Source organism: Cetorhinus maximus, unplaced genomic scaffold (assembly GCF_964194155.1).
Source record: "Cetorhinus maximus unplaced genomic scaffold, sCetMax3.hap1.1 HAP1_SCAFFOLD_2121, whole genome shotgun sequence".
Lineage (NCBI taxonomy): Eukaryota > Metazoa > Chordata > Chondrichthyes > Lamniformes > Cetorhinidae > Cetorhinus > Cetorhinus maximus.
Genome location: NW_027598060.1, coordinates 1 through 23,875, shown reverse-complemented (window position 1 = coordinate 23,875; position 23,875 = coordinate 1). Strand labels below are relative to the sequence as shown.

General features: G+C 54.6%; 1 pseudogene across 1 annotated transcript in view; it reads right to left on the bottom strand.

Annotated features, from left to right (window-relative positions):
* Positions 1-23,164, bottom strand: part of LOC144677008 (sodium/potassium-transporting ATPase subunit alpha-2-like) — a 41,716-nt pseudogene extending 18,552 nt beyond the window's left edge. The window contains exons 1-7 of the transcript XR_013575474.1: positions 23,014-23,164; positions 22,239-22,407; positions 21,851-22,005; positions 20,734-20,857; positions 10,406-10,550; positions 8,772-8,900; positions 8,425-8,526 (exon numbers count right to left, since the gene is read on the bottom strand). The product of XR_013575474.1 is annotated as a sodium/potassium-transporting ATPase subunit alpha-2-like (transcript). The remainder of the gene's footprint in view (positions 1-8,424; positions 8,527-8,771; positions 8,901-10,405; positions 10,551-20,733; positions 20,858-21,850; positions 22,006-22,238; positions 22,408-23,013) is intronic.
* Between the last annotated feature and the right edge of the window lie 711 nt (positions 23,165-23,875).

Sequence of the window (23,875 nt, the reverse complement as noted above, 5' to 3'; positions counted from 1 at the left end):
TAACCCTCCGCCAGCCTCTACAACCCTCCCTGTCTCTGTAACCTCCTCCAGTCCCTACAACCCTCCCTATCTCTGTAACCTCCTCCAGTCCCTACAACCCTCCCTATCTCTGTAACCTCCTCCAGCCTCTACAACCCTCCCTATCTCTGTAACCTCCTCCAGCCCCTACAACCCTCCCTATCTCTGTAACCTCCTCCAGCCCCCTACAACCCTCCCTATCTCTGTAACCCTCCTCCAGCCTCTACAACCCTCCCTATCTCTGTAACCTCCTCCAGCCCCTACAACCCTCCCTATCTCTGTAACCTCCTCCAGCCCTACAACCCTCCCTATCTCTGTAACCTCCTCCAGCCCCTACACCCCTCCATATCTCTGTAACCTCCTCCAGCCCCTACACCCCGCCCTATCTCTGTAACCTCCTCCAGTCCCTACAACCCTCCCTATCTCTGTAACCTCCTCCAGTCCCTACAACCCTCCCTATCTCTGTAACCTCCTCTAGCCCTGACAACCCTCCCTATCTCTGTAACCTCCTCCAGCCCCTATACCCCACCCTATCTCTGTAACCTCCTGCAGACCCTACAACCCTCCCTATCTCTGTAACCTCCTCCAGCCCCCAACAACCCTCCCTATCTCTGTAACCTCCTCCAGCCCCCAACAACCCACCCCATATCTGTAACCTCCTCCAGCCCCTACAACCCTCCCTATCTCTGTAACCTCCTCCAGCCCCTACAACCCTCCCCATCTCTGTAACCTCCTCCAGCCCCTACAACCCTCCCTATCTCTGTCACCTCCTCCAGCCCCTACAACCCTCCCTATCTCTGTAACATCCTCCAGCCCATTCGACCCCTCCCTATCTCTGTAACCTCCTCCAGCCCCTACACCCCTCCCTATCTCTGTAACCTCCTCCAGTCCCTACAACCCTCCCTATCTCTGTAACCTCCTCCAGTCCCTACAACCCTCCATATCTCTGTAACCTCCTCCAGCCTCTACAACCCTCCCAATCTCTGTCACCTCCTCCAGCCCCTACAACCCTCCCTATCTCTGTAACCTCCTCCAGCCCCTACACCCCACCATATCTCTGTAACCTCCTCCAGCCCCTACAACCCTCCCTATCTCTGTAACCTCCTCCAGCCCCAACAACCCTCCCTATCTCTGTAACCTCCTCCAGCCCCTACAACCCTCCCTATCTCTGTAACCTCCTCCAGTCCCCTACAACCCTCCCTATCTCTGTAACCCTCCTCCAGCCTCTACAACCCTCCCTATCTCTGTAACCTCCTCCAGCCCCTACAACCCTCCCTATCTCTGTAACCTCCTCCAGCCCTACAACCCTCCCTATCTCGGTAACCTCCTCCAGCCCCTACACCCCTCCATATCTCTGTAACCTCCTCCAGCCCCTACACCCCTCCCTATCTCTGTAACCTCCTCCAGTCCCTACAACCCTCCCTATCTCTGTAACCTCCTCCAGTCCCTACAACCCTCCCTATCTCTGTAACCTCCTCTAGCCCTGACAACCCTCCCTATCGCTGTAACCTCCTCCAGCCCCTATACCCCACCCTATCTCTGTAACCTCCTCCAGCCCCTACAACCCTCCCTATCTCTGTAACCTCCGCCAGCCCCTACAACCCTCCCTATTTCTGTAACCTCCTCCAGCCCCTACAACGCTCCCTATCTCTGTAACCTCCTCCAGCCCCTACAACCCTCCCAATCTCTGTAACCTCCTCCAGCCCCTACAACCCTCCCTATCTCTGTAACCTCCTCCAGCCCCTACACCCCTCTCTATCTCTGTAACCTCCTCCAACCCCCTACAACGCTCCCTATCTCTGTAACCTCCTCCAGTCACCTACACCCCTCCCTATCTCTGTAACCTACTTCAGCCCCTACAACCCACCCTATCTCTGTTACCTCCTCCAGTCCCTACAACCCTCCCTTTCTCTGTAACCTCCTCCAGTCCCTACAACCCTCCCTTTCTCTGTAACCTCCTCCAGCCCCTCCAACCCTCCCTATCTCTGTAACCTCCTCCAGCCTCTACCACCCTCCCTATCTCTGTAACCCCCGCCAGCCCCTACAACCTTCCCTATCTCTGTAACCTCCTCCAGCCCCTACAACCCTCCCTATCTCCGTAACCTCCTCCAACCCCTACAACCCTCCCTATCTCTGTAACCTCCTCCAACCCCTACAACCCTCCCTATCTCTGTCACCTCCTCCAGCCCCCTACAACCCTCCCTATCTCTGTAACCCTCCTCCAGCCCCTACACCCCTCCCTATCTCTGTAACCTCCTCCAGACCCTACAACCCTCCCTATCTCTGTAACCTCCTCCAGCCCCCAACAACCCTCCCTACCTCTGTAACCTCCTCCAGCCCCCAACAACCCACCCCATATCTGTAACCTCCTCCAGCCCCTACAACCCTCCCTATCTCTGTAACCTCCTCCAGCCCCTACAACCCTCCCCATCTCTGTAACCTCCTCCAGCCCCTACAACCCTCCCTATCTCTGTCACCTCCTCCAGCCCCTACAACCCTCCCTATCTCTGTAACATCCTCCAGCCCATTCGACCCCTCCCTATCTCTGTAACCTCCTCCAGCCCCTACACCCCTCCCTATCTCTGTAACCTCCTCCAGTCCCTACAACCCTCCCTATCTCTGTAACCTCCTCCAGTCCCTACAACCCTCCCTATCTCTGTAACCTCCTCCAGCCTCTACAACCCTCCCTATCTCTGTAACCCTCCTCCAGCCTCTACAACCCTCCCTATCTCTGTAACCTCCTCCAGTCCCTACAACCCTCCCTATCTCTGTAACCTCCTCCAGTCCCTACAACCCTCCCTATCTCTGTAACCTCCTCCAGCCTCTACAACCCTCCCTATCTCTGTAACCTCCTCCAGCCCCTACAACCCTCCCTATCTCTGTTACCTCCTCCAGCCCCCTACAACCCTCCCTATCTCTGTAACCCTCCTCCAGCCTCTACAACCCTCCCTATCTCTGTAACCTCCTCCAGCCCCTACAACCCTCCCTATCTCTGTAACCTCCTCCAGCCCTACAACCCTCCCTATCTCTGTAACCTCCTCCAGCCCCTACACCCCTCCATATCTCTGTAACCTCCTCCAGCCCCTACACCCCTCCCTATCTCTGTAACCTCCTCCAGTCCCTACAACCCTCCCTATCTCTGTAACCTCCTCCAGTCCCTACAACCCTCCCTATCTCTGTAACCTCCTCTAGCCCTGACAACCCTCCCTATCTCTGTAACCTCCTCCAGCCCCTATACCCCACCCTATCTCTGTAACCTCCTCCAGACCCTACAACCCTCCCTATCTCTGTAACCTCCTCCAGCCCCCAACAACCCTCCCTATCTCTGTAACCTCCTCCAGCCCCCAACAACCCACCCCATATCTGTAACCTCCTCCAGCCCCTACAACCCTCCCTATCTCTGTAACCTCCTCCAGCCCCTACAACCCTCCCCATCTCTGTAACCTCCTCCAGCCCCTACAACCCTCCCTATCTCTGTAACCTCCTCCAGCCCCTACAACCCTCCCTATCTCTGTAACATCCTCCAGCCCATTCGACCCCTCCCTATCTCTGTAACCTCCTCCAGCCCCTACACCCCTCCCTATCTCTGTAACCTCCTCCAGTCCCTACAACCCTCCCTATCTCTGTAACCTCCTCCAGTCCCTACAACCCTCCCTATCTCTGTAACCTCCTCCAGCCCCCTACAACCCTCCCTATCTCTGTAACCCTCCTCCAGCCTCTACAACCCTCCCTATCTCTGTAACCTCCTCCAGCCCCTACACCCCTCCCTATCTCTGTAACCTCCTCCAGTCCCTACAATCCTCCCTATCTCTGTAACCTCCTCCAGTCCCTACAACCCTCCCTATCTCTGTAACCTCCTCTAGCCCTGACAACCCTCCCTATCTCTGTAACCTCCTCCAGCCCCTATACCCCACCCTATCTCTGTAACCTCCTCCAGCTCCTACAACCCTCCATATGTCTGTAACCTCCGCCAGCCCCTACAACCCTCCCTATCTCTGTAACCTCCTCCAGCCCCTACAACGCTCCCTATCTCTGTAACCTCCTCCAGCCCCTACAACCCTCCCTATCTCTGTAACCTCCTCCAGCCCCTACAACCCTCCCTATCTCTGTAACCTCCTCCAGCCCCTACAACCCTCCCTATCTCTGTAACCTCCTCCAACCCCCTACAACCCTCCCTATCTCTGTAACCTCCTCCAGTCACCTACACCCCTCCCTATCTCTGTAACCTACTCCAGCCCCTACAACCCACCCTATCTCTGTTACCTCCTCCAGTCCCTACAACCCTTCCTATCTCTGTAACCTCCTCCAGCCCCTACAACCCTCCCTATCTCGGTAACCTCCTCCAGTCCCTACACCCCTCCCTATCTCTGTGACCTCCTCCAGCCCCTACACCCCTCCCTATCTCTGTAACCTCCTCCAGTCCCTACAACCCTCCCTATCTCTGTAACCTCCTCCAGTCCCTACAACCCTCCCTATCTCTGTAACCTCCTCCAGCCTCTACAACCCTCCCTATCTCTGTAACCTCCTCCAGCCCCTACAACCCTCCCTATCTCTGTAACCTCCTCCAGCCCCTACACCCCACCCTATCTCTGTAACCTCCTCCAGCCCCTACAACCCTCCCTATCTCTGTAACCTCCTCCAGCCCCTACAACCCTCCCTATCTCTGTAACCTCCTCCAGCCCCTACAACCCTCCCTATCTCTGTAACCTCCTCCAGCCCCCTACAACCCTCCCTATCTCTGTAACCCTCCTCCAGCCTCTACAACCCTCCCTATCTCTGTAACCTCCTCCAGCCCCTACAACCCTCCCTATCTCTGTAACCTCCTCCAGCCCTACAACCCTCCCTATCTCTGTAACCTCCTCCAGCCCCTACAACCCTCCCTATCTCTGTAACCTCCTCCAGCCCCCTACAACCCTCCCTATCTCTGTAACCCTCCTCCAGCCTCTACAACCCTCCCTATCTCTGTAACCTCCTCCAGCCCCTACAACCCTCCCTATCTCTGTAACCTCCTCCAGCCCTACAACCCTCCCTATCTCTGTAACCTCCTCCAGCCCCTACACCCCTCCATATCTCTGTAACCTCCTCCAGCCCCTACACCCCTCCCTATCTCTGTAACCTCCTCCAGTCCCTACAACCCTCCCTATCTCTGTAACCTCCTCCAGTCCCTACAACCCTCCCTATCTCTGTAACCTCCTCTAGCCCTGACAACCCTCCCTATCTCTGTAACCTCCTCCAGCCCCTATACCCCACCCTATCTCTGTAACCTCCTCCAGACCCTACAACCCTCCCTATCTCTGTAACCTCCTCCAGCCCCCAACAACCCTCCCTATCTCTGTAACCTCCTCCAGCCCCCAACAACCCACCCCATATCTGTAACCTCCTCCAGCCCCTACAACCCTCCCTATCTCTGTAACCTCCTCCAGCCCCTACAACCCTCCCCATCTCTGTAACCTCCTCCAGCCCCTACAACCCTCCCTATCTCTGTAACCTCCTCCAGCCCCTACAACCCTCCCTATCTCTGTAACATCCTCCAGCCCATTCGACCCCTCCCTATCTCTGTAACCTCCTCCAGCCCCTACACCCCTCCCTATCTCTGTAACCTCCTCCAGTCCCTACAACCCTCCCTATCTCTGTAACCTCCTCCAGTCCCTACAACCCTCCCTATCTCTGTAACCTCCTCCAGCCCCCTACAACCCTCCCTATCTCTGTAACCCTCCTCCAGCCTCTACAACCCTCCCTATCTCTGTAACCTCCTCCAGCCCCTACACCCCTCCCTATCTCTGTAACCTCCTCCAGTCCCTACAATCCTCCCTATCTCTGTAACCTCCTCCAGTCCCTACAACCCTCCCTATCTCTGTAACCTCCTCTAGCCCTGACAACCCTCCCTATCTCTGTAACCTCCTCCAGCCCCTATACCCCACCCTATCTCTGTAACCTCCTCCAGCTCCTACAACCCTCCATATGTCTGTAACCTCCGCCAGCCCCTACAACCCTCCCTATCTCTGTAACCTCCTCCAGCCCCTACAACGCTCCCTATCTCTGTAACCTCCTCCAGCCCCTACAACCCTCCCTATCTCTGTAACCTCCTCCAGCCCCTACAACCCTCCCTATCTCTGTAACCTCCTCCAGCCCCTACAACCCTCCCTATCTCTGTAACCTCCTCCAACCCCCTACAACCCTCCCTATCTCTGTAACCTCCTCCAGTCACCTACACCCCTCCCTATCTCTGTAACCTACTCCAGCCCCTACAACCCACCCTATCTCTGTTACCTCCTCCAGTCCCTACAACCCTTCCTATCTCTGTAACCTCCTCCAGCCCCTACAACCCTCCCTATCTCGGTAACCTCCTCCAGTCCCTACACCCCTCCCTATCTCTGTAACCTCCTCCAGCCCCTACACCCCTCCCTATCTCTGTAACCTCCTCCAGTCCCTACAACCCTCCCTATCTCTGTAACCTCCTCCAGTCCCTACAACCCTCCCTATCTCTGTAACCTCCTCCAGCCTCTACAACCCTCCCTATCTCTGTAACCTCCTCCAGCCCCTACAACCCTCCCTATCTCTGTAACCTCCTCCAGCCCCTACACCCCACCCTATCTCTGTAACCTCCTCCAGCCCCTACAACCCTCCCTATCTCTGTAACCTCCTCCAGCCCCTACAATCCTCCCTATCTCTGTAACCTCCTCCAGCCCCTACAACCCTCCCTATCTCTGTAACCTCCTCCAGCCCCCTACAACCCTCCCTATCTCTGTAACCCTCCTCCAGCCTCTACAACCCTCCCTATCTCTGTAACCTCCTCCAGCCCCTACAACCCTCCCTATCTCTGTAACCTCCTCCAGCCCTACAACACTCCCTATCTCTGTAACCTCCTCCAGCTCCTACAACCCTCCATATCTCTATAACTTCCTCCAGCCCTTACAACCCTCCCTATCTCTGTAACCTCCTCCAGCCCCTACAACCCTCCATATGTCTGTAACCTCCTCCAGTCCCTTCAACCCTCCCTATCTCTGTAACCTCCTCCAGCCCCTACACCCCTCCCTATCTCTGTAACCTCCTCCAGTCCCTAAAACCCTCCCTATCTCTGTAACCTCCTCCAGTCCCTACAACCCTCCCTATCTCTGTAACCTCCTCCAGCCCCGACAACCCTCCCTATCTCTGTAACCTCCTCCAGCCCCGACACCCCTCCCTATCTCTGTAACCTCATCCAGCCCCGACACCCCTCCCTATCTCTGTAACCTCCTCCAGCCCTTACAACCCTCCCTATCTCTGTAACCTCCTCCAGCCTCTACGCCCCTCCCTATCTCTGTAACCTCCTCCAGTCCATACAACCCTCCCTATCTCTGTAACCTCCTCCAGCCCCTACAACCCTCCCTATCTCTGTAACCTCCTCTAGCCCTGACAACCCTCCCTATCTCTGTAAATCCTCCAGCCCCTACACCCCTCCCTATCTCTGTCACCTCCTCCAGCCCCTACAACCCTCCCTATCTCTGTAACCTCCTCCAGTCCCTACAACCCTCCCTATCTCTGTAACCTCCTCCAGCCCCTACAACCCTCCCTATCTCTGTAACCTCCTCCAGCCCCTACACCCCTCCCTATCTCTGTAACCTCCTCCAGCCTCTACACCCCTCCCTATCTCTGTAACCTCCTCCAGTCCCTACAACCCTCCCTATCTCTGTAACCTCCTCCAGCCCCTACAACCCTCCCTATCTCTGTAACCTCCTCTAGCCCTGACAACCCTCCCTATCTCTGTAACCTCCTCCAGCCCCTATACCCCACCCTATCTCTGTAACCTCCTCCAGCCCCTACAACCCTCCCTATCTCTGTAACCTCCGCCAGCCCCTACAACCCTCCCTATCTCTGTAACCTCCTCCAGCCCCTACAACCCTCCCTATCTCTGTAACCTCCCCCAGCCCTTACAACCCTCCCTATCTCTGTAACCTCCTCCAGCCCCTACAACCCTCCCTATCTCCGTAACCTCCTCCAGCCCCTACACCCCTCCCTATGTCTGTAACCTCCTCCAGCCCCCTACAACCCTCCCTATCTCTGTAACCTCCTCCAGTCCCCTACAACCCTCCCTATCTCTGTAACCTCCAGTCCCTACAACCCTCCCTATCTCTGTAACCTCCTCCAGCCCCTACAACACTCCCTATCTCTGTAACCTCCTCCAGCCCCTAACGAGCGCCTCGGTAACCGTTCCCAGTCGTCAGCCACCTCCTCCTGCCTGACACACCCTCTCCTCTTCCTCTTATTTGGAGCTCCCTACCTCCCGTTCCCCCTTGCCCCATTGCCACTCCCCCTCCGCCATTCCCTACCCCCCCCTCCCCTCACAAGGCCCCCCCCAACCCGGTCTGTGGTCCCGACTGAGCACGTCCGGTCGCCATGCCCTGCCCTCGCTCTGCCAGCACTTACTTCAGTGGGTACATCCGGAGAGCCACATCCGTGCCCGGGCAGTAGGAGAGGAAAGCCGCCAAGGCCGTCTCCTCGAAAAGACCAAAGATCAGGATCTTGTTCCTGGGTTGGACAGGACGGGGGTGAGGGAAGCACGACCCGGCTGTGCAGTGAGCACCGACAATCACTCTCGAGCTACTCTCCCACTTTCTCTCCTCTCTCGTCCCGGGCTCTGCTATTGGTACCCGCTAGAATCCCCCACCGTTATCGTTCACGGACGCCCTGCTCCTCTTCCGGCTCCTCGTCCCGCCCGCCCTCGCCAATCTCTTCCCCCATTGCCCCGCCCCGCCCCCACAGTGAATACCTACTTCATCCTTGTTGGAAGATGGAGTTGCGGCGGGTTTGCAAATGAGGAGGTCAGCCCACTGGACAACCACGATGCTGACAAAGAAGGCAGTGTGGCAGGTGAACTCCACAATCTTCCGCTGCTCGTAGGTCTGGGAGAGGGAGGGGAGAGCGGGAGAGAGAGCGGGAGAGAGAGCGGGAGAGAGAGCGGGAGAGAGAGCGGGAGAGAGAGCGGGGAGAGAGAGCGGGGGAGAGAGAGCGGGGGAGAGAGAGCGGGGGAGAGAGAGCGGGGGAGAGAGAGCGGGGAGAGAGAGCGGGGGAGAGAGAGCGGGGGAGAGAGAGCGGGGAGAGAGAGCGGGAGGGAGAGAGCGGGAGGGAGAGCGCGGGAGGAGAGCGCGGAGGGAGGGGAGGGAGGGAGGGGAGGGAGGGAGAGCGGGAGAGAGGCAGAGCGCGGGAGGGAGAGCGGGAGAGAGCAGAGCGCGGGAGGGAGAGCGGGAGAGGAGGCAGAGCGCGGAGGGAGAGCGGGAGAGAGGCAGAGCGCGGGAGGGAGAGCGGGAGAGAGGGAGAGCGCGGGAGGGAGAGCGGGAGAGGGAGAGCGGGAGAGGGAGAGCGGGAGAGGGAGGGGGAGAGAGAGCGCGGGAGAGAGAGCGCGGGAGAGAGAGCGCGGGGGAGGGGGAGGGAGGGGGAGGGAGGGGGAGGGAGGGGGAGGGAGGGGGAGGGAGGGGGAGGGGGGGGGAGGGAGGGGGAGGGAGGGGGAGAGGCAGAGCGCGGGAGGGAGAGCGGGAGAGAGGCAGAGCGCGGGAGGAGAGCGGGGAGAGAGGCAGAGCGCGGGAGGGAGAGCGGGAGAGAGGCAGAGCGCGGGAGGGAGAGCGGGAGAGAGGCAGAGCGCGGGAGGGAGAGCGGGAGAGAGGCAGAGCGCGGGAGGGAGAGCGGGAGAGAGGCAGAGCGCGGAGGGAGAGCGGAAGAGAGGCAGAGCGCGGGAGGGAGAGCAGGAGCGGGAGAGGGAGGGGGAGAGAGGGGGGGAGGGGGGAGGGGGGGAGAGGGAGAGGAGAGCGGGAGAGAGGCAGAGCGCGGGAGGGAGAGCGGGAGAGAGGCAGAGCGCGGGAGGGAGAGCGGGAGAGAGGCAGAGCGCGGGAGGGAGAGCGGGAGAGAGGCAGAGCGCGGGAGGAGAGCGGGAGAGAGGCAGAGCGCGGGAGGGAGAGCGGGAGAGAGGCAGAGCGCGGGAGGGAGAGAGCGGGAGAGAGGCAGAGCGCGGGAGGGAGAGCGGGAGAGGGAGAGCGGGAGAGGGAGGGGGGAGAGAGAATGGGTTAACGTTAGCAACAAGGAAATCAATGACCCTCATGTACATCCATAAACTTCACCGCGCACTGAGCAGCTCCCGTCCCCGGACTCCCCTCGGGGAGAGGCTCCCGTCCCCGGACTCCCCTCGGGAGAGGCTCCCGTCCCCGGACTCCCTCGGGGAGAGGCTCCCGTCCCCGGACTCCCCTCGGGGAGAGGCTCCCGTCCCCGGACTCCCCTCGGGGAGAGGCTCCCGTCCCCGGACTCCCCTCGGGGAGAGGCTCCCGTCCCCGGACTCCCCTCGGGAGAGGCGGGACCGAGAGGCTCCGTACACAGACTCTCCCCCTTTTCTTTCTCTCTGTCTCGCTGTCACACTCACCCACTCCTGCCCGTAACTGTCCTCCAAGTCGTTCTTGGAGCGATCGTCCCAGTCCAGCCGAATGTTGAGGAGTCTGTAGGGGAGGAATCCATTCTCAGCCAGATAACAAAGTATGTGAAAAACCCGCCAAGGGCCTGGATCATCCCTATCGGAGAGAGAGGGGGATTGGAACAGCGGTTAGAATCTCAGACCAAAATCCTACAGCTCTCTCTCTCTCTCTCTGCCTCTGTCACACACTCCCTCTCTCTCACACTCCCTCTCTCTCTGCCTCTGTCACACACTCCCTCTCTCTCACACTCCCTCTCTCTCTGCCTCTGTCTCACACTCCCTCTCTCTCACAGTTACTCTCACACTCCCTCTCTCTCACACTCCCTCTCTCTCTGCCTCTGTCACACACTCCCTCTCTTTCTTAGAGAATCTCTCACACTCCCTCTCTCTCACAGTTACTCTCTCTCACACTCCCTCTCTCTCACAGTTACTCTCTCTCACACTCCCTCTCTCTCTGCCTCTGTCACACACTCCCTCTCTTTCTTAGAGAATCTCTCACACTCCCTCTCTCTCACACTCCTCTCTCTCTGCTCTGTCACACACTCCCTCTCTTTCTTAGAGAATCTCTCACACTCCCTCTCTTTCTTAGAGAATCTCTCACACTCCCTCTCTCTCACACTCCCTCTCTCTCACACTCGCTCTCTCTCACACTCGCTCTCTCTCTGCCTCTGTCACACACTCCCTCTCTTTCTTAGAGAATCTCTCACACTCCCTCTCTCTCACACTCCCTCTCTCTCTGCCTCTGTCACACACTCCCTCTCTTTCTTAGAGAATCTCTCACACTCCCTCTCTCTCACACTCCCTCTCTCTCTGCCTCTGTCACACACTCTCTCTCACAGTTACTCTCTCTCACACTCCCTCTCTCTCTGCCTCTGTCACACACTCCTCTCTTTCTTAGAGAATCTCTCACACTCCCTCTCTTTCTTAGAGAATCTCTCACACTCCCTCTCTCTCACACTCCCTCTCTCTCACACTCGCTCTCTCTCACACTCCCTCTCTCTCTGCCTCTGTCACACACTCCCTCTCTTTCTTAGAGAATCTCTCACACTCCCTCTCTCTCACACTCCCTCTCTCTCTGCCTCTGTCACACACTCCCTCTCTTTCTTAGAGAATCTCTCACACTCCCTCTCTCTCACACTCGCTCTCTCTCACACTCCCTCTCTCTCTGCCTCTGTCACACACTCTCTCTCACAGTTACTCTCTCTCACACTCCCTCTCTCTCTGCCTCTGTCACACACTCTCTCTCACAGTTACTCTCTCTCACACTCCCTCTCTCTCTGCCTCTGTCACACACTCCTCTCTTTCTTAGAGAATCTCTCACACTCCCTCTCTTTCTTAGAGAATCTCTCACACTCCCTCTCTCTCACACTCGCTCTCTCTCACACTCCCTCTCTCTCTGCCTCTGTCACACACTCCCTCTCTTTCTTAGAGAATCTCTCACACTCCCTCTCTTTCTTAGAGAATCTCTCACACTCCCTCTCTCTCACACTCGCTCTCTCTCACACTCCCTCTCTCTCTGCCTCTGTCACACACTCCCTCTCTTTCTTAGAGGAATCTCTCACACTCCCTCTCTCTCATACTCCCTCTCTCTCTGCCTCTGTCACACACTCTCTCTCACAGTTACTCTCTCTCACACTCCCTCTCTCTCTGCCTCTGTCACACACTCCCTCTCTTTCTTAGAGAATCTCTCACACTCCCTCTCTTTCTTAGAGAATCTCTCACACTCCCTCTCTCTCACACTCGCTCTCTCTCACACTCGCTCTCTCTCACACTCGCTCTCACTCACACTCGCTCTCTCTCACACTCGCTCTCTCTCACACTCGCTCTCTCTCACACTCGCTCTCTCTCACACTCGCTCTCTCTCACACTCGCTCTCTCTCACACTCCCTCTCTCTCACACTCCCTCTCTCTCTGCCTTGTCACACACTCCCTCTCTTTCTTAGAGAATCTCTCACACTCCCTCTCTCTCACACTCCCTCTCTCTCTGCCTCTGTCACACACTCTCTCTCACAGTTACTCTCTCTCACACTCCCTCTCTCTCTGCCTCTGTCACACACTCCCTCTCTTTCTTAGAGGAATCTCTCACACTCCCTCTCTCTCTGCCTCTGTCACACACACTCCCTCTCTCTCTTACAGAATCTCTCACACTCCTCTCTCTCACACTCCCTCTCTCTCTGCCTCTGTCACACACTCCTCTCTCTCTTACAGAATCTCTCACACTCCCTCTCTCTCACACTCGCTCTCTCTCACCCTCGCTCTCCTCACACTCGCTCTCTCTCACACTCGCTCTCTCTCACACTCGCTCTCTCTCACACTCGCTCTCTCTCACACTCGCTCTCTCTCACACTCGCTCTCTCTCACACTCGCTCTCTCTCACACTCGCTCTCTCTCACACTCGCTCTCTCTCACACTCGCTCTCTCTCACACTCGCTCTCTCTCACACTCGCTCTCTCACACTCGCTCTCTCTCACACTCGCTCTCTCTCACACTCGCTCTCTCTCACACTCGCTCTCTCTCACACTCGCTCTCTCTCACACTCGCTCTCTCTCACACTCGCTCTCTCTCACACTCGCTCTCTCTCACAATCTCTCATACTCCCTCTCTCTCACAATCTCTCATACTCCCTCTCTCTAGAGACACTCTCTCACTCCCTCTCTCTTAGACTCTCACTCACACTCCCTCTCTCTTAGACACTCTCTCACACTCCCTCTCTCTTCGACACTCTCTCACACTCCCTCTCTCTTATACACTCTCTCACACTCCCTCTCTCTTAGACACTCTCTCACACTCCCTCTCTCTTAGACACTCTCTCACACTCCCTCTCTCTTAGATACTCTCTCACACTCCCTCTCTCTTAGACACAGACTCACACTACCTCTCTCTTGGGGACACTCACACTCCCTCACTTTCTTAGATATTCTCACACTCCCTCTCTCTTAGACACTCTCTCACACTCCCTCTCTCTTAAACACACTCTCACACTCCCTCTCTCTTAGACACACTCTCACACTCCCTCTCTCTTAGACACTCTCTCACACTCCCTCTCTCTTAGAGACTCTCTCACACTCCCTCTCTCTTAAACACACTCTCACACTCCCTTTCTCTTAGACACTCTCTCACACTCTCTCTCTCTTTAGACACTCTCTCACACTCCCTCTCTCTTAGACACACTCTCACACTCCCTCTCTCTTAGACACTCTCTCACACTCTCTCTCTCTTAGACACTCTCTCACACTCCTTCTCTCTTAGACACCCTCTCACACTCCCTCTATCTTAGACACTCTCTCACTCCCTCTCTCTTAGACACTCTCTCACGCTCCCTCTCTCTTCGACACTCTCTCACGCTCCCTCTCTTAGACACACTCTCACACTCCCTCTCTCTTAGACACTCTCTCACACTCCCTCTCTCTTAGATAGTCTCTCACACTCCCTCTCTCTTAGAGACACTCTCTCACTCCCTCTCTCTTAGACACTCTCTCACTCCCTCTCTCTTAGACTCTCACTCACACTCCCTCTCTCTTAGATACTCTCACACTCCCTCTCTCTTAGACACTCTCTCACACTCCCTCTCTCTTCGGCACTCTCTCACACTCTCTCTCTCTTAGACACTCTCTCACACTCCCTCTCTCTTAGACACACTCTCACACTCCCTCTCTCTTAGACACTCTCTCACACTCCCCCTCTCTTAGACACTCTCTCACACTCCCTCTCTCTTAGACACTCTCTCACATTCCTTCTCTCTTAGACACTCTCTCACACTCCTTCTCTCTTAGACACCCTCTCACACACCCTCTCTCTTTCACAATTTCTCACACTCGCTCTCTCTTAGAGACTCTCTCACACTCCCTCTCTCTTAGACACTCTCTCACACTACCTCTCTCTTAGACACTCTCTCACACTCCCTCTCTCTTAGACACACTCTCACACTCCCTCTCTCTTAGACACTCTCTCACTCCCTCTCTCTTAGACACTCTCTCACACTCCCTCTCTCTTCGACACTCTCTCACACTTCCTCTCTCTTAGACACACTCTCACACTCCCTCTCTCTTAGACACTCTCTCACACTCCCTCTCTCTTAGATAGTCTCTCACACTCCCTCTCTCTTAGATACTCTCTCACACTCCCTCTCTCTTAGACACACACTCACACTCCCTCTCTCTTGGGGACACTCACACTCCCTCTCTTTCTTAGAGATTCTCACACTCCCTCTCTCTTAGACACTCTCTCACACTCCCTCTCTCTTAAACACACTCTCACACTCCCTCTCTCTTAGACACACTATCACACTCCCTCTCTCTTAAACACACTCTCACACTCCCTTTCTCTTAGACACTCTCTCACACTCTCTCTCTCTTAGACACTCTCTCACACTCCCTCTCTCTTAGAGACTCTCTCACACTCCCTCTCTCCTAGAGACACTCTCACACTCCCTCTCTCTTAGACACTCTCTCACACTCCCTCTCTCTTAGACACTCTCTCACTCCCTCTCTCTTAGGTATTATCACACTCCCTCTCTCTTGGGGACACTCACACTCCCTCTCTCTTAGACACTCTCTCACACACCCTCTCTCTTAGAGACTCTCTCACACTCCCTCTCTCCTAGAGACACTCTCACACTCCCTCTCTCTTACACACTCCCTCTCTCTCACACTCCCTCTCTCTCTCACTCCCCCTCTCTTAGACACTCTCTCAAACTCCCTCTCTCTTAGACACACTCTCACACTCCCTCTCTCCTAGAGACACTCTCACACTCCCTCTCTCCTAGAGACACTCTCACACTCCCTCTCTCTCTCTTAGACACTCTCTCACACTCCCTCTCTCTCTCTTAGACACTCTCTCACACTCCCTCTCTATTAGACACTCTCTCACACTCCCTCTCTCTTAGACACTCTCTCACTCCCTCTCTCTTAGGTATTATCACACCCCCTCTCTCTTGGGGACACTCACACTCCCTCTCTCTTAGACACTCTCTCACACACCCTCTCTCTTAGAGACTCTCTCACACTCCCTCTCTCTTAGAGACTCTCTCACACTCCCTCTCTCTTAGAGACTCTCTCACACTCCCTCTCTCTTGCACACTCCCTCTCTCTCACACTCCCTCTCTCTCTCACTCCCCCTCTCTTAGACACTCTCTCAAACTCCCTCTCTCTTAGACACACTCTCACACTCCCTCTCTCCTAGAGACACTCTCACACTCCCTCTCTCTTAGACACTCTCTCACACTCCCTCTCTCCTAGAGACACTCTCACACTCCCTCTCTCTTAGATACTCTCTCACACTCCCTCTCTCTTAGACACTCTCTCACTCCCTCTCTCTTAGGTATTATCACACTCCCTCTCTCTTGGGGACACTCACACTCCCTCTCTCTTAGACACTCTCTCACACTCCCTCTCTCTTAGAGACTCTCTCACACTCTCTCTCTATTAGACACTCTCTCACACTCTCTCTCTATTAGACACTCTCTCACACTCCCTCTCTCTTAGACACTCTCTCAGACTCCCTCTCTCTTAGACACTCTCTCAGACTCCCTCTCTCTTAGACACTCTCTCACTCCCTCTCTCTTAGGTATTATCACACTCCCTCTCTGTTAGATACTCTCACACTCCTTCTCTCTTAGACAGTCTCACACATCCTCTCTCTCTCTCTTAGACACTCTCTCACACTCCCTCTCACACACCCTGTCTCTTTCACAATCTCTCACACTCGCTCTCTCTTACACAGTCCCTCACACTCCCTCTCTCTTAGACACACTCTCACACTCTCTCTCTCTTACATACTCCCTCACACTCCCTCTCTCTTAGACACTCTCTCACACTCCCTCTCTCTTACACACTCCCTCACACTCCCTCTCTCTTAGACACTCTCTCACATTCCCTCTCTCTTAGACACTCTCTCACACTCCCTCTCTCTTACACACTCCCTCACACTCCCTCTCTCTTACACACTCCCTCACACTCCCTCTCTCTTAGACACTCCCTCACACTCCCTCTCTCTTAGACACTCTCTCACACTCCCTCTCTCTTACACACTCCCTCACACTCCCTCTCTCTTAGACACTCTCTCACATTCCCTCTCTCTTAGACACTCTCTCACACTCCCTCTCTCTTACACACTCCCTCACACTCCCTCTCTCTTACACACTCCCTCACACTCCCTCTCTCTTAGACACTCCCTCACACTCCCTCTCTCTTAGACACTCTCTCACACTCCCTCTCTCTTAGACACACTCTCACACTCCCTCTCTCTTAGAGACTCTCTCACACTCCCCCTCTCTTAGACACTCTCTCACACTCTCTCTCTCTTAGACACTCTCTCACACTCCTTCTCTCTTAGACACCCTCTCACACTCCCTCTATCTTAGACACTCTCTCACTCCCTCTCTCTTAGACACTCTCTCACACTCCCTCTCTCTTCGACACTCTCTCACGCTCCCTCTCTTAGACACACTCTCACACTCCCTCTCTCTTAGACACTCTCTCACACTCCCTCTCTCTTAGATAGTCTCTCACACTCCCTCTCTCTTAGAGACACTCTCTCACTCCCTCTCTCTTAGACACTCTCTCACTCCCTCTCTCTTAGACTCTCACTCACACTCCCTCTCTCTTAGATATTCTCACACTCCCTCTCTCTTAGATACTCTCACACTCCCTCTCTCTTAGACACTCTCTCACACTCCCTCTCTCTTCGGCACTCTCTCACACTCTCTCTCTCTTAGACACTCTCTCACACTCCCTCTCTCTTAGACACACTCTCACACTCCCTCTCTCTTAGACACTCTCTCACACTCCCCCTCTCTTAGACACTCTCTCACACTTTCTCTCTCTTAGACACTCTCTCACATTCCTTCTCTCTTAGACACTCTCTCACACTCCTTCTCTCTTAGACACCCTCTCACACACCCTCTCTCTTTCACAATTTCTCACACTCGCTCTCTCTTAGAGACTCTCTCACACTCCCTCTCTCTTAGACACTCTCTCACACTACCTCTCTCTTAGACACTCTCTCACACTCCCTCTCTCTTAGACACACTCTCACACTTCCTCTCTCTTAGACACTCTCTCACTCCCTCTCTCTTAGACACTCTCTCACACTCCCTCTCTCTTCGACACTCTCTCACACTTCCTCTCTCTTAGACACACTCTCACACTCCCTCTCTCTTAGACACTCTCTCACACTCCCTCTCTCTTAGATAGTCTCTCACACTCCCTCTCTCTTAGATACTCTCTCACACTCCCTCTCTCTTAGACACACACTCACACTCCCTCTCTCTTGGGGACACTCACACTCCCTCTCTTTCTTAGAGATTCTCACACTCCCTCTCTCTTAGACACTCTCTCACACTCCCTCTCTCTTAAACACACTCTCACACTCCCTCTCTCTTAGACACACTATCACACTCCCTCTCTCTTAAACACACTCTCACACTCCCTTTCTCTTAGACACTCTCTCACACTCTCTCTCTCTTAGACACTCTCTCACACTCCCTCTCTCTTAGAGACTCTCTCACACTCCCTCTCTCCTAGAGACACTCTCACACTCCCTCTCTCTTAGACACTCTCTCACACTCCCTCTCTCTTAGACACTCTCTCACTCCCTCTCTCTTAGGTATTATCACACTCCCTCTCTCTTGGGGACACTCACACTCCCTCTCTCTTAGACACTCTCTCACACACCCTCTCTCTTAGAGACTCTCTCACACTCCCTCTCTCCTAGAGACACTCTCACACTCCCTCTCTCTTACACACTCCCTCTCTCTCACACTCCCTCTCTCTCTCACTCCCCCTCTCTTAGACACTCTCTCAAACTCCCTCTCTCTTAGACACACTCTCACACTCCCTCTCTCCTAGAGACACTCTCACACTCCCTCTCTCCTAGAGACACTCTCACACTCCCTCTCTCTCTCTTAGACACTCTCTCACACTCCCTCTCTCTCTCTTAGACACTCTCTCACACTCCCTCTCTCTCTATTAGACACTCTCTCACACTCCCTCTCTCTTAGACACTCTCTCACTCCCTCTCTCTTAGGTATTATCACACTCCCTCTCTCTTGGGGACACTCACACTCCCTCTCTCTTAGACACTCTCTCACACACCCTCTCTCTTAGAGACTCTCTCACACTCCCTCTCTCTTAGAGACTCTCTCACACTCCCTCTCTCTTAGAGACTCTCTCACACTCCCTCTCTCTTAGAGACTCTCTCACACTCCCTCTCTCTTACACACTCCCTCTCTCTCACACTCCCTCTCTCTCTCACTCCCCCTCTCTTAGACACTCTCTCAAACTCCCTCTCTCTTAGACACACTCTCACACTCCCTCTCTCCTAGAGACACTCTCACACTCCCTCTCTCTTAGACACTCTCTCACACTCCCTCTCTCCTAGAGACACTCTCACACTCCCTCTCTCTTAGATACTCTCTCACACTCCCTCTCTCTTAGACACTCTCTCACTCCCTCTCTCTTAGGTATTATCACACTCCCTCTCTCTTGGGGACACTCACACTCCCTCTCTCTTAGACACTCTCTCACACTCCCTCTCTCTTAGAGACTCTCTCACACTCCCTCTCTCTTAGAGACTCTCTCACACTCTCTCTCTATTAGACACTCTCTCACACTCTCTCTCTATTAGACACTCTCTCACACTCCCTCTCTCTTAGACACTCTCTCAGACTCCCTCTCTCTTAGACACTCTCTCAGACTCCCTCTCTCTTAGACACTCTCTCACTCCCTCTCTCTTAGGTATTATCACACTCCCTCTCTGTTAGATACTCTCACACTCCTTCTCTCTTAGACAGTCTCACACATCCTCTCTCTCTCTCTTAGACACTCTCTCACACTCCCTCTCTCTTACAGACTCTCTCACGCTCTCTCTCTATTAGACACTCTCTCACACTCCCTCTCTCTTAGACACTCTCTCACGCTCCCTCTCTCTTCGACGCTCTCTCACGCTCCCTCTCTCTTCGACACTGTCTCACACTCCCTCTCTCTTCGACACTCTCTCACACTCCCTCTCTCTTCGACACTCTCTCACACTCCCTCTCTCTTCGACACTCTCTCACACTCCCTCTCTCTTCGACACTCTGTCACACTCCCTCTCTCTTCGACACTCTCTCACACTCCCTCTCTCTTCGACACTCTCTCACACTCCCTCTCTCTTAGACACTCTCTCACACTCCCTCTCTCTTAGACACTCTCTCACACTCCCTCTCTCTTAGACACTCTCTCACACTCCCTCTCTCTTAGACACTCTCTCACACTCCCTCTGTCTTAGACACTCTCTCAAACTCCCTCTCTCTTAGACACACTCTCACACTCCCTCTCTCTTAGACACTCTCTCATACTCCCTCTCTCTTAGACACACTCTCACACTCCCTCTCTCCTAGAGACACTCTCACACTCCCTCTCTCCTAGAGACACTCTCACACTCCCTCTCTCTTAGACACTCTCTCACACTCCCTCTCTCTCTCACACTCTCTCACACTCCCTCTCCTCTGCCCTCCCTACCCCCTCTCAAATTCCCATCTCTCCTCTACTCGCCCCTCACACTTCTCCCTCTCTCTCTCGGTCTCTCTCATTCCCTTTCTTTCTCTCTCTTCCACACTCTGTCTGTTGGCTGGCTAGATTGTCCCAGAAATTCGCCAGCCATCATCTCTCAGTTTCCCTCCCTCACGTTCCATCTTCCTTTCTCTCCAATCCGTCCATCCACCTCCCTCTCTTTCTCTTTCCCTCCCTCGTTGTTTTCCCTTTATATTGGTATTCTTGCCGAGTGTCCTGATGAGGACAAGACAAAAAAGCTTTGACATGTCTCTTGCTTCAGCAATACTCAAGTTCTGGGCTACCAAATGACTATTTGGATCACTGATCCTCCATCCTTCTCTATCCCCTCTGCCTCTCCCTCCCTCCCTCTCTCTCTCTCTCCCCCCATCACTCACTGATCTGTCCATAGGCCGTCCATTGCTCTCTATCCCCTCCGTTTCGCCCTCCCTCTCTCCCCCTCACTCACTGACCTGTCCATAGGCCCTCCATCTCTCTCTATCCACTCCGTCTGTCCCTCCCTCTCTCCCTTCCTCTCACACCAATCTTCCTCTCTCTCTCTCCTATTCACTTTCTTTCTCTCTCTCTCTCCCTCCATTCAATTTCTCTCTCTCTTTCACCATCTCTCTCCCTACCTCCCTCTCTCTTCCCCTCTCCCTCCTTCTCTCCTCCCTTCCTCTCCCCCCCGCTCTCCCTTGTTCCCTCTCACTCCTCCTCTCTCCCCCCCACCCCTCGTTCCCCCTCTCTCACCAATCTGTCCATACGCCATGCTGATCAGCTTTTCATTCACCAATTTGTCCGTTTTTGGGTTTCGAGGTTGGCGTTTCATGATGTCACTCTCGGCCGCTTCGTAAGCCAATGAGATCGCGGGAACCTGGTGATTGGAGAATAGAGATTAGGAACCGTCCAACCACGAACCAATAATCCCCCTCCCCTCAAAATCCTGTTAATTGCATCAAGTGAGGATAAGCCCAGCCAGTTGGAGGATATTGATTGGATGGTTACTTGAGCACATGCAAAGAGAGACTTACTGACACAGGAGTGGAGTTAGGAGATATATACCTGTAATGTTTGGCTCTGTCAATAAATCTATTCTAAGTCAGTACTGGCTCTGATTTCTTCCTTTAGCATTTCATCAGTAGCAGCAGTGTGTGTACAATCTAAAGATGCACTGCAGAAACTCACCAAGGCTCCTTAGACAGCACCTTCCAAACCCACGACCACTACCATCTAGAACGACAAGGGCAGCAGATAGATGGGAACACCACCACCTGGAAGTTCCCCTCCAAGTCACTCACCATCCTGACTTGGAAATATATCGGCCATTCCTTCACTGTCGCTGGGTCCAAATCCTGGAACTCCCTCACTAACAGCACAGTGGGTGTACCTACACCACAGGGACTGCAGCGGCTCAAGAAGGCAGCTCACCCCCACCTTCTCAAGGGGCAATTAGGGATGGGCAATAAATGCTGGGCCCGGCCAGCGAAGCCCACATCCCATAAGTGAATAATAAAATAAAAACAACTCCCTCCCCTACAATTCCCCCCTCCCCTCCAATACCCCTCCCGTCAAATTATCCTCCAGTCCAATCCCCCCACCCTCAAACTCCCCTCCCCTCCAATTGGAGGGGGATCTCCAATTCTTCTCCTCTCCAATTACCCTCTCCTTCATTCCCCTTTGCTTCAAACCCCTCCCCTCTTTTCCCTCCCTCCAATTATTTCCTTCTCTTCCTCTCTCTTGCTCGGTCTCTTCCCCTCGCTCTCCATCACTCTCTCCCTTTCTTGTTCACTTCCCCTCCCTCCCTCCTCCCTCCATGCTCTTGTTCTCTCTCTCTCTCTCTCTCTCTCCCTCTTCCTCAGTCACTCACCATGTCTGTGCCCAGGTCGATGCAGAGGATGGTGACGGTCCCAAGAGGGAGAGGGATGTTGGCCACGATGAAGAGGAGAAACGGGGTGATTTCTGGAATGTTGCTGGTCAGTGTGTAGGCGATGGACTTCTTCAGGTTGTCGAATATCAGGCGTCCTGTGGAAGTAACAAACCGCCACATTAAATCACCCCTGTTGTGGTGTGGTTCTGAGCCAAGAAATGCACAGGAAAGATCCCAGATCCATTAGGGAGCCTCCCATCCTTCCCCCCCCCTTGGACTGAAAGAGCACAGAGTCCACCTCCCTGCGCGACGCTGAGCCCCCCACAACTCCAGGAGCACGCCAGTCCATCACTTCCCCTCCCCCCTCCCCCTCTCCCCCCTCCCCCACCTTCTTCCACACCCGTCACGATGGAGGCGAAATTGTCGTCCAGTAGGATCATGTCGGCCGCCTGCTTGGAGACGTCGGAGCCCGAGATCCCCATGGCGACGCCGATGTCTGCCTTCTTCAAGGCGGGCGAGTCGTTGACGCCGTCTCCCGTCACGGCCACGATGGCGCCCTGCCGGGGGGAGCAGAGAAACAGTCACGCCGCCCAGCGAGAAACGAAAAGAAACACCCGGAGGAATGGCAGTGGGCTTCCTATCCTGCTGAGGTGGCCCTGGAGGCCGCCCAGGGCCAAATGCTATTAAATAATGACAACCTCGGGTCAGCCAGAGATCAATTGGCGTGTTTACAATAACGCTCGGGTCAGCCAGAGATCAATTGGCGCGTTTACAATAACGCTCGGGTCAGCCAGAGATCAATTGGCGTGTTTACAATAACGCTCAGGTCAGCCAGAGATCAATTGGCGTGTTTACAATAACGCTCGGGTCAGCCAGAGATCAATTGGCGCATTTAAAATAATGCTACATTCTGGTACATTTGCAGATTGGCTGGCGGGAGGGGGTGGGTGGTGGGGAAGCTGCTAGGAAGCTTCCTAGCTTGTAACCCAGTGCTTGAAATTTCCAGCTATGCAGGAAACCGCGAGGGCCAGTGCAGTTGCGATCATACCGAGACCTCCCATGCCATTGCGCGATCAAGAAAGCAACTCATCGGCCATGGGCCGCAGACTCAGTCTCGGTTTTATGGGGGAGGGTGTCCATGCCTCATGATATAGGGGACCTACCTGTCGCTGACACCCCTCCACGATAATCAGCTTCTGTTGGGGAGAAGTGCGAGCGAAGACGATCTCTGTGTGATTGGCTAGAATCTGATCCAGTTGATCCTGCACCATATCCTTCAGGTCAGTACCGTGGATCACGCAGGCCTTGGCGTCCCTGGGTCGGGGGGCAAAGGTCACAGGGCCAGGTCAAAAGGGGTCAAGCAGCCACACAGGGTTCCCCTCCCAAAAAAACGGTGCCATGATTCAAACCCGCAAATCATGGGCGTGCAGAGGAGGGAGGAAACATTACTCTGTATCTAACCCCGTGCGGTACCTGTCCTGGGAGTGTTTGATGGGGACAGTGTAGAGGGAGATTTACACTGTATCTAACCCCGTGCGGTACCTGTCCTGGGAGTGTTTGATGGGGACAGTGTAGAGGGAGCTTTACTCTGTATCTAACCCCGTGCTGTACCTGTCCTGGGAGTGTTTGATGGGGACAGTGTAGAGGGAGATTTACTGTGTATCTAACCCCGTGCTGTACCTGTCCTGGGAGTGTTTGATGGGGACGGTGTAGAGGGAGATTTACTCTGTATCTAACCCCGTGCTGTACCTGTCCTGGAAGTGTTTGATGGGGACGGTGTAGAGGGAGCTTTACTCTGTATCTAACCCCGTGCTGTACCTGTCCTGGGAGTGTTTGAAGGGACAGTGTAGAGGGAGATTTACTCTGTATCTAACCCCGTGCTGTACCTGTCCTGGGAGTGTTTGATGGGGACAGCGTAGAGGGAGATTTACTCTGTATCTAACCCCGTGCTGTACCTGTCCTGGGAGTGTTTGATGGGGACAGTGTAGAGGGAGATTTACTGTGTATCTAACCCCGTGCTGTACC